Raw genomic sequence first — 12,075 nt, forward strand, 5'->3', positions numbered from 1 at the left:
CAACAATCAAATACAAATAGAAAAAACATGTCATTGACTAAACACAACCACTCAAAATTGATTTCACTTGTTTTTAAATGATGTGACAACCAATATAAGCCAGTTCAGAGAGCAAACAGGTTGTTGACGGTGGGAAAATATTCCTTGTGATGTCAATGACCCTGACCCAGCGCAAAGACAAGAAGAAGCACATTGATCACATGTTCACTCCTTTGATTTTTGTCCCTTTTACTGTATAGTATTGTATACTGTAGTACAGTGCATTGTAAGCTCTATATTGTACAATTACGTACGTAACAAATGGTATGGCCCTGAACATTGCACTTTCCATTTGTTACAGTAACAGTACTGAATGCTCAATAGATTTAGACTGGTTGCAGGTTTATATCAACAAAGAACAAGAGTGAGTTGTGGGTAGTGAGATGCAGGGTATAGTACTCTGATATATCGGCCGATATAGAAAATTACTGTAATGAAATAAAAAATCCAGAAACGAATAACAAAACAAACAGATTTCCCTAACATTCTGCCCCACTCGTGTTGCCAACAGGGACGTTGTAGAGTGCCCTTTGGTGACAAACTATGCAAGGCCAGTGTAGTACTGTATAGGGGTACAAGGAGGAGAAAGAACAAGAACAATTGCAAAGAGCAAAGCAGAGTAGTAATTTCTGATAAATGTTGAGCTACTATGATAGAACATGTTTTCATTCATCAAAAGACAATGACGGATACATATGAAATTAGTTTTGAGATTACGTAAAAATGCCTCCTTGAGAACTATATGTTTTGAACTATGTGTTTTCAATTTTTTGGTGTATTGTTTACTGACTGCTTGATAGTGTATATCAGTTTGATCACTTTGTTTATGATTTGAGAGCAGTGTTTGATTTTGAGTACAGGTAAATCTGTTCTGAGGTGAAAGTTTGATTTTGAGGACAGGTAAAACTGTTTTGAGGCGAAAGTTTCATTTTGCAAGAGAATTCGAGGTTTTTTAAATAGTGCTTGAAGATGAGGTTTTGTGTTTACAGTTTTGAGAAAATGGGTGACTGTTTCAAGAATGTGTTTTAGCAATTGTGAAAAACTGTAATCCCATGTAGAAAAAAAACAGTATACAATAGTACAGTAATTTCACAGGAAAAGGTAACAGAAGTGCTGATAGTGCATAGAATACAGTACTGTAAGCAGTTACTGAAACCGTGCAGATGTGTTTGATATGATGATATTTTTACAATACCTATTTTCCAGTCTAAATGTTCTTATCACACTTGCCACTGTGTATCGGCTTAGATTTGGCTGTACTTGCAGTCCAGCCTCCCTCAGCGTCAGGCCATGGTTGACAACTTGGTCAACCATTGTTGCGCAGATCTCAATTGACAGATTCGGTCCTCTTTGAGTACCTGCTTGTCTTCCTCTTCCTCTACCTCCAGCATGGCCTCCATCTCTTCCTCTGTTGATTCCTCCTCTGTTGATTCCTCTTCCTCCCCTTCTTCCTCCCCTTCTTCTCCTCCTTGTCCTCCTTGTCCTTCTCCTCGTTCTCCTCCCCGTCTTACTCTTTCTCTGACTCTTTCCATTGTGCTTGAAAACCGATGAACTCACCTGCTGCTTTTTATAGTGCTTACACACCTGATTAGTGTACTACTTCTAATTTTAGTGTGTAAGCCAGGGGTCGGCAACGCTATGCGCGCGAGCATTAATGTCAACTTCTGAATTCACCTCACATCAAAACCTTGACTAGGTCCTAGTAATCCTAATCTCACTGGATGAGACAGTATTTATGTGCACCAACGATGACGACCCACCACGTTGGGATGACACTGACGACCATGTTGATAGAGAGAGTTTGTTAAAATAATGAAATTATTCAAACAGACCACCAATGGGCTCATTCACATGGTTTATTATCATTAGTTATTTGTAGTATACCTATTCTCCATGTAGGCCTAGTTGTTGCGAGTGTAGGTATTGCAAGGGCACCTATCGCAGCATCTCAATAGGCAGTGACCCAGACACTGGCCCGCCATCTAGTGACGAGGAAAAATACTGGCCCGCGGACCAAGTTACTTGCCGACCCCTGGTGTAAGCTATCCAAAAAAACTGTAATGGAAGAAATATGATCTCTCTTCCTAGTTTGTCAAGTCAATTTTATTGATCTCACTAGGGGACATTTGTTTGTAGACAGGAACCAAAATACATACAATTCATCATAAAATACTACATAAACAGCATACCTGACAACACACAATACAGTATAATACAGTACAAGGATCACTTAATGTTGAAAACCCAGAATAAGTTCATAGCTCCGTCCATGAATGCCATTCATTTATGCATATTTAGCCTCCCAATAGCAAAACAAACAAAAGAGTCCCCAATCTTTTTGTTCTGTGTGTGGGAGCTCTATACCTTCATCTTCTCTGAAGGCAAGAGCTCAAACGCCCCCTTCAGGGGATGGTCAGTACAAGTCAATATGGCCTGCATCTTCCTTGCGACCTGCCTAACATAAAGCTCAGAGAGCTGGACTTTACCCCAATGACTTTACAGGCCACTCTGACAAGCCAATCAAGCCTGTTCTTATTAGCCAGATTCAGATTCCCAAACCATACCACCACACAAAATGTCAGCACTGACTTAATACAAGTTCTATTAAACAGTGTCATAGTTTTTTCTCAGAAGAAAAATCAATGAACAGAAGTCTGGCATGAGTTAGTGGGCCCTCAAGGTGATGAAACTAGCTGTTCAGCAGCATCAGAGAGGCATCCTCAACACCCCTACCAGCTCTATAAACAAACTGCAGAGGATCCAGAGAACCCTTGTCAGTACACATGCTACAGCATCAACTAGAGTGTGTTAAGGGACGTATTTGACATTATCAACCAGGATATTATCTACTCCCTGTATTGTCCTTTTGAAAGTTGTTAAATTAAATAGGCTGAACATCAACATGTAACATCAAGTATAGCCTGGAATTTCCAAACAAAACATTTTTACGTATGCCACTTGGACCGTGTCCTGGCAATAAATTAAGAACATTATGCTACATGTTTTGTCAGGATAACTGGCTAGACCATTGAATGTTTATGATGTTTGACTGGATACAACAACGCGATCAGTCAACCGACTATAAAATGTTTTTAATGACGGGCTAGCATATAGCACAACTTTTGTCTCATATGTACGTGTGTGGCATCCTTTAGCCAAATAATTAGCCTACATTTTGTTGAGAGATTGAAGGACTAGACAACAAATGTTCTAATGAATCACCGACTAGTCATCTTCTGACATTGCCTTTGCTCCAAAATGATGAACTGGCAAAAACTTTATAACTATAAATTTATTCTAAAATGTAGGCTACTCAACGTTATAACTATAAATGTACTCTATAAATGTAGGCTACTTAAAAGTATGGCGACAACGTACTTATCCAGAAGTAGTGGCGACGACGTATGCAACTTATCCAGAAGTAGACGTCACACGACTGTCTCCCTAGGCAGGTTCTCCATGTCCCTTTCCGCACCCCATTCACGTCAAGCTCTCATGTTCATGAAGAAAGGTAGCCTGGCTGCCAGGCCAACTTCGCCCCGCCCACAAAAAAATTTGGTCGGGAAGTTGGGTCTGGAGGGTCTCGTATTGGGAACAACTATATAAAACCAGGATTTGGGCGGAACAATGAAATTGCCAGGGCGGGCTTCATACGATGATGAACAGATGATCAACAGTAACGTAATCAACAACGTCACAAAAGAGCCCTTGGGTTGAATTCTTTTTCAACAAACAACATATTACATTACTCTGATTGGTTGTAGGTCTATCCAATTGAGCAAAGAGGCATTTGTTTTACGAGTTCGGTTGAAACACGCCCCGTAGTCACAGCCCAACGGAGAGTTTTCAGACTCATTCTGACTAGAATTATGAGTATGACAACGTCAGGCTAGAGGAAAGGGACATCCTTAGTTTTTTCATTCTTTCAATATTTTGCATAATAATACATAAATGTATTAATTGTTATCCAGTGAAATTAGGGATTTAATTGGACATTTAACTTGGACATTTTACAGGATAGCCTTAGACCAGTAAATATACAGTATTTTTTGGAAAACAAACCGTATTTTCTATAACCCGCACCCCACCAGATTGGGAGCTTTGTGTTTGGACATCGGATTTTAACCCGCACAGAAATATATGCCGCACTTGATACGGGAACAATGATACCAGAGCCTGTCTACGGAGAGCCTGTCCACTCTCCATTACAGATTTTTTCAAATGCTTACACACATTTTTTTTACTTGTCCTCTTTTTTTCAAAACTTAACACACAAATCCAACAATTGCACACACAAAATGCCTCGCTTCTCTTGCAAAATGAAGCACTGCAATCCAAACATCACAAACACGTCTCAAAAGCACACATTTGTCTCATGTTGCAAACAGTTTTGTCTTTATATTACATTTTTGGATATATCATTTACACACAGTTATTCAAAACCTAAAGCTCTTTTTTCATGAGCTCCTTGAAATGGCAGAGATGATGAAACATTTATGGTAAACCCGAAAAAAAGATTGAAACCCAATTTACTGTATTTTTTTTACCATAAACATTTGTGGTTATTGCACAGTACAAATGAAAGAGTGTAGTAGGATAGACACACATTACCTACAGTAATTTTAAAAAGGTGATTACGAAATGGTGTCTGTGTATGTGTGCCATGAACTGTAGCATACAGTAATATATACTATTTTCTACAATATTGTCAGAATGTCTTCTTACAGTCACTGTACTGTTGCACGGTATGATACAGTAATCCACCAGACTGTGACCAATCATGCAGTGCATTGCAGTCAATGGATGCATGGGTGCTACTTAAAATATATGTTTGTTTGTAGTATACCGTGTGTTGTGCTGAAACAGCTATTACAGTATGTGTACATTAGAACATGTGTATATTACAGTATTTTGTTACATACCTGTACACTTTCTACAGTAAAGGTTCAAATTATACCCACCACTGTAAATCAACTCAAATTAGGCTATTGTATAGGCCTAATCTAAAGCCATGATTGGTTGGTGTTGAGTAAAGCAATGAGTGTTTGTACATGTGAGGAGTTGGTGTAAGGCACTGATTAAATTGTTTGTCATTTTGATTGGTTGTGTTTTAAAAAGGAAATCATTGTACCCAATTTGGTTGCAATTCCACCAGAGTTCCACTGGTCGTGATCGCGAGCGAGTGCAAAATAAATGGGAGTCTATGGAGCTAAACAGCTACATTTGTTTCTTTCGCCTGATTGTCGTTGAGCAATCTCAGATTTGATTGTAGTTTTTGCATGTTCAACATGGATTATAGGTCGATAGTTGAATGAACGAGCACTTATGTCCTTTCTATTTCTTACAGGGTGAGTAGTTGTTGCCCATAACATGCTAGCATTCTGCTAATGAATGCTGATTGGTTAGTGAAGGACTGACTATGACCAGAGATCCCGCTTGATGGCATCCGAAGCAGAACAAGAATGTCAGAGCATTAGCAACATTAGCAACAACATTAGCAAGCCAAAACTCTTTCTAGAATGTGTATTGACATTGTATTGTTGTCGATCAGGGCCGGCCCAAGCCTTTATGGGGCCTTAAGCAGAATTGATTTAGGGGCCCCCCTGTGACGCAAATATTATTGATTGATTTTAATGCTTGATTATTCTCACACTATTAATCTAATGCACTAATTAGCAATGTTATTAGTTATGTTGCTTACATGATAACATTGATTTATTTCGCCCTTATACAGTTTTTAATTTTAACAGAAGCAAACCCAGATTGGTCATGTGATGATTTGAACTTTAAGTATTCAAAGTCTTACAGTACTAAGTGGTGTACCTAATGTGGTATACTGAAAAGTAGCTAAATAAACCAGACAATGCATCTATTGTACACAAGTTAACCACTTTAATAGCTTATGGTTTAAACTAGCAACATGCAAAAGTGCAAAACATTCAACTCCAAATAACTGAAAGATACAGTATTTTCTTATTTCTTACAAAACTGATATTAAATTAAATACCTACAATATATACTGATCTGGGATTGTTGAAAACGGACCTGCTGTATCCAAGCCCCCACCCCTTGCCCCTCGGCTTTAAGCAACGGCCCCGGTGGATGTAGGTGGTATTGCATTACGGTTAGGTTTCCAACTCTTCCGGTCGTTTTTATTCTATTAACTCCAGTCAACATTTACAAAACTATCTCCCCCAATAATTTTTGTTCAATTCTCGAACCTGGCTCATACTACTAGCTTTTTCATAGAATAATTTTTCCCAATTTTTGCTAAGTTTGAAACCAATCCGAAATGGGTAAACTAGCACCCCATTTATTTGCATACGTCAATAAAAGTTGCCTGCAAATGTGCTCGCGGATACTGACAGGGCACGAGCACCAAAGTTCACATTGGCCGATAGCCGATTTACATTGAGCTGAATGAGCCATACTTATATTGAATGAGCACAGGGAGAAATGGCTTGAGTTGCCTTGTAGCAAGTTTAGCAAATCGTTGTCACGCATACATGAAATGTTGTTAATATAGTTTATTCCCATTATTTTAAAACTGATTTGATTTTTTGTAAAAACGTTCATGACATGATGGCAAATATATTATGTTAAGCGCGAGCATAGATTGTTGACATGTCTATCTGGAGCAAAGACGAAGATTAATACTTTAACTGTTAACCACAATAGGAAATGATATATATTTAAATCATATTAGTCTTGCCTTCAGAAGCTTTTGTTAAACACACCCATTATTCTTTTTTTGATCGTGTCATCAAGCCAGACTGCTTTTGTGGGACAATGTTTCACCCCCACTTACATCTGATGGAAACGTCTTGTAGCCTATGGTTCTATGAACATGCCCCTTTCAAAGACAGATGTTCAATAAAGTATTTTTTAGACACACTTCTCGAGCTTTTATTTATTACACTATTAACACGTCTTGTTAGATCACGTTATATCCATTAATAGACGTTTGGTGTTGAGCATCCCTAACAAAAGAGAAGTATACTTCAAGTTTATTTTGTAAGTATACTTAGTATAAAAAGTATACTATTATCATGTTACTTAAAGTATACTAGCAGTGTACTTATTTATATACTTTTTTTGTACTAAGTAAACTGAATTGGCCCACTTTTTAGGTCATTTAGTACACTTTAAAGTACACTTGTAATGTATTTCAAGGTTTACTTTTGAATACTGCAAAGTAGCCTGTGTAGTGCACTTTCAGTTCATCAAGTATACTTCCTCAAGTACTTCAAAGTATACTTTGGAATACTCTTAAGTAGCCTGTGTAGTGCACTTTCAGTTCATCAAGTATACTTCCTAAAGTACTTCAAAGTATACTTTGGAATACTCTAAAGTAACCTGTGTAGTGCACTTTGAGTTCATGAAGCATACTTCCTAAAGAACCTCAAAGTATACTTTGCAATACTTTCAAGTGCACTTTCATTTAATGTATGTACGTCAACAAGTAAACTTCTAAATGTAATTTTACTATTATTTACTAATGTTTATGGGCTCCTTAAACGCCTCAGATCTTCAGTCACTTGGCGAGAACGGGGCCCTCGTAACAATTTGCTGCAGATTCGTAGCTCTTCACTATATACTCAACAACGTTCCTAGAATCCAGCTGTTCTTATCAAATGTACCATTTAACTCATGGTTACAATGGTAAACCAGCACAACAATGACAATTACCACGCAACAAAACTCTACATTCTAAGCAGGCACATTAAAAAAACGAAATTCATGAAGTTACATTTGTATTTCGAAAAAACGGCAAACTTATCAGTGTAGCAGAGAGTCCAAAGACAAAGCATGGTACCATCCACACCTTCCCTTACCCCCGACGAGGAAAGGGTCTTTCCCCCTTTTGTCCTTATCTCCCAGGAGCTTCAAATTCCTGACCCAGCATGGGGTCAGGAACAGAGACCACATGGTCTCACATTGTCAGAACAAAGGGAATTACTTGAAGGAACTTTCTTGTGTGGACTTACAAACATTTTCTAAAGGACTACATGGCTCATGGACACTAATTCAAGGACAGTAGTCAATGTGTTATAATGTGTTTATCTCATTTACCTAGAACGTTGTTAATTGATGTTTGATTATAACTTCCCTTCAGGTATAGTTAAATCAGTCAATCTTGGTATCAAAATAATTGTATCATACAAACAAAACCAGTTATGAACGTTGTATTGTTATATTCTGAAGTTTGAGCATTCCATGGACATTTGAGATAATGGAACTCAAAACTATCAGCCACTTCACACCTCTGGGCAGGTCCCAGGACAACGCCCAGGTGGAAGTAACTGACCAATGAGAGAGGTCACCTTCACAGGGATGACCCCCTGTTCTTTGGGGTATTTAACCCCCAAATGTACAATCACCCCCGCTCGTTCGTAGGATCAACTGGAGGTGCACACTCTTGTCTATTTCCTCATAACCTGCACATTCACTTTGCGCCCGGAACTTTGACGAGAGATTCCGTTTTATATTCGTTGGACATAACGAACCATTGACTCCGTTCTTCAAACCGACAAAAGTAACTGCGATTTGCAATATTTCTTACTTGTGACATATTGGCATGTTGTGTTTGAATTGTTGATGTTTGATTGTATTTTACAAATGATTTAACTTAATCATCGTTAGGTCAGTTCCCATTGATCGTCCATTGTTACTATAGAAGCCTCTTCCTCTCTACCTCTTCCTCAACTTCTCCCCCTCCCCCTTCACACGCGCTCTACGCAACCATTGTGTAGTGCGCTCGCATTAGAATCTAGGCCTACTGTACTGCTTTAGCCCAACTAACCCATAACTTACCTGGTATGTGTTCACTATAATTACATTCTCTTAAATAAATCATTGTGTATAATACTTGCTCATCTCTCACGTTATATGATCGGCTCTACTTTCATAGAATTCACTACTTAAGATTAGACTGATTATTACGAGTGCTATTTTATTAAACAAGGTTTCCTCTGTCCCTTCCACGAATCAGAGGTGGTGCCCCAAGAACTACTATACTTTATTATAAACTAAGTATTGCTAATCTTAACCGTGCAAACCACACTACATCAGCAAATTTCAACACTATTTACCGCCTTGCATCATGGGAATTGACTAGCCAATGAGCCACACTATCTTCATTATTTCACGTTGTTATTTCGTTCTTCAGTCAGTTTGACAGTATAACCTTCAAATTCTTAAGTAGCTTTTTCGTTTTTTTCCATTAATACTCCAATTGATAATTATTAGTATAAGAGTATAGGGTTTCAGAATGTTTTAGCAGTAATTAAGGTTACAGCTTCAGTAACAAAAAAAGATTCAATGTGCAATGCATTAGATTTTCATAGACATGAATAATTAGAATGAGATGGATCTACAAAATGTAACCTGTAATGTACTTTAAAATTATTTTGACTGTTTTTGCTGTATAATAATAGAAAACATACATCCTACTCCAGAAAAAATGTATACCATTTTCTGTTTCTAAGCATACTTCTTAAAAGTACGTTATTGAGTATGTAGTGAAGAGCTACGAATCTGCAGTAAACTATTATGAGGGCCCCGTTCTCGCCAAGTGACTCAAGATCTGAGGCGTTTGAGGGGTCCATAGACATTTTAATACATGAGTAAATAATAGTAAAATTACATTTAGAAGTTTACTTGTTGACGTACTTACATTAAATGAAAGTGCACTTGAAAGTATTGCAAAGTAAACTTTGAGGTTCTTTAGGAAGTATACTTGATGAACTGAAAGTGCACTACACAGGCTACTTTGCAGTATTCAAAAGTGAATTATTTTCAAAGCATACTTAAAAGTATATTAAAAGTAAACTATGTTCTAAGTATACTTCTTAAAAGTATATTAAAAGTGAACTATTTTCTAAGCATACTTCTTAAAAGTAAATCAAAAGTGAACTAAAAGTGTACTATCCATATTTTAGTATACTTATAGTATACTTTAATATACTTCTTTTTTGTAAGGGATGTAAAACACAGGTCACATTTCGACACTGATGTGAAATTGAAGGCAGTGTGAATTTTGTGGCATTTTGTTTGAACATAAAGTTGACAGTACTTTATGTTCAAACCAGTTCAACCAGTTCAACCAGTTCAGAACCCGGAAGGGTATGGTCTGCATTATGGAAGATTTCGGTTACCAAAATAACTATTAAGCTTTCTTTGCCTGGCGAGAACAACGACGGAGCTGTTCATGTTAACAGTTTATTTCATCCGATACAATGCGTTGTAAATCATACTCATATCACAAAGAAAAAAAGCGACATATGTGATGAGTTTCATCTAGAATAGCCCTATATTTAGCCATATAGCCTAAAAAACAAGTGAAAGGAATACTATACAGTGACAGAATACATTTCCGTTAAGTTTGCATCATGTGTCTGATTCTTTTCGGACTTGTACCCCATTCTGCCCATAGATTCTGCAACTGCAATGCCCACACGCTCATAACCATATAAATCTATGCTCGCGACTGGTTGTCGCAAAGTATGACGTGTACAGCTAGTTGCAAGCGTGCACGAGGTCTCGGAGCTAGGGAAAAAAAGAGCCACTGTTTAAAGCTAGACCGGAAGACACGGAAGTGGAAAGATGGCTGCGTCCAGTCTCGCGCTCTCGCTTGCCTCACTGCGCCACTGAGCACTTTTCATAGAAATGTATGGGGACGCCATCTTGGAAGACAGAAGTAGCTGTCTCTAGTTATATTAACTCTATGGCTGTATCAGAGAATGTCTAATATAGAGAGAACTGCCACTCTCGGGAAACTTCCGGGTTCTGAACTGGTTGAAATTCCATGTGAGGGCGCTAACGAGCGAGTGCAGGATGAATGGAGGTCTATGGAGCGGTACCCCTCAAAATCCACTTTTCTCAGGATATAATTTTTTGTCCAGTAATTTGAATTCTGAATTCGGAAGGGGAGGCCAAAAAAATACACACTGCCGGGTTTTAGATTTTTTGAAAGTCGCCTTTCTGTTCTAAAAAGCTTTTGAAAATGTCATTGACGTCATACACATCGTATGACCAGAGCTACTGCTTGACGGCAAGCTCTGGTCACTTACTTTTTTCTCTCAGGGCATCGACAACACAGCTGACAGGTTAGGCTCTCCCTGTCAATACACATTCTTGAAAGAGTTTTGGCTTGCTAATGTTGTTGCTAATGTTGCTAATGCTCCGACATTCTGATTCCGCTTCGGATATCATCAAGCGGGGGCTCTGGTCGTATCAGTCCTTTACTAACCAATCAGCATTCAGTAGCAGAATGCTAGCGTGTTATGGGCAACAACGACTCACCATGTAAGAAATCAAAAGGACATAAGTACTAGTAGTTCATTCAATTTTAGACCTATAATCCATATTGAACATGCACAAACTACAATCTAATCTGAGATTTTTCAACAACAATCAGGCGAGAGACTAATTTAGCCGTTTAGCTCCATAGACTCCCATTCAACATGCACTCGCTCGCGATCACCCCCAGTGGAACTCTGGTGGAACTGCAGCCAAATTCGGTACAATGGGGTTTAATAGGGAGTGGCAAGGCTCTCCTTAAACAGGCTCTGGCTGTATCATCAACTGTAGCACTGGCACTTCAGGGCAGGAGGCGTTGGTTGTGGCCCAGCTCCAAAATATTTCAACAGTGCTCCTAGGGAAGATTCATGTGAGTACATAGTAGAACTCTTAATCTATAACTAGCTAACTGAGGCACAATGATATTTAAATATTATAACAGTGACCCCAAAAGGGTAGGATCTATGCAAGCTACTCTAGGCTAGCTTTGTTAGCGAGCTTAACTGTCAACTAGCCAGTTTACGTTATCTTACAGCGTATCCAAGTTGGCAAACCCGCCTTATAGCAAAGTTCAATGGCAATCGAAATTTATTTTGAAATGTATTTAGCTAGTATGCATTCGCCTAGGTAAATCCACCTAGGTGAATGAATACTAGCAAAGGAAATACCCATTTTAACGGGGGGGAACCTAGCTTTTATTGTTATATTTTGTTAGCTAGCTAGTCTAAGTGTAAC

Source organism: Hypomesus nipponensis, chromosome 12, assembly GCF_054491055.1.
Source record: "Hypomesus nipponensis isolate SF chromosome 12, ASM5449105v1, whole genome shotgun sequence".
NCBI classification, from domain to species: Eukaryota; Metazoa; Chordata; class Actinopteri; order Osmeriformes; family Osmeridae; genus Hypomesus; species Hypomesus nipponensis.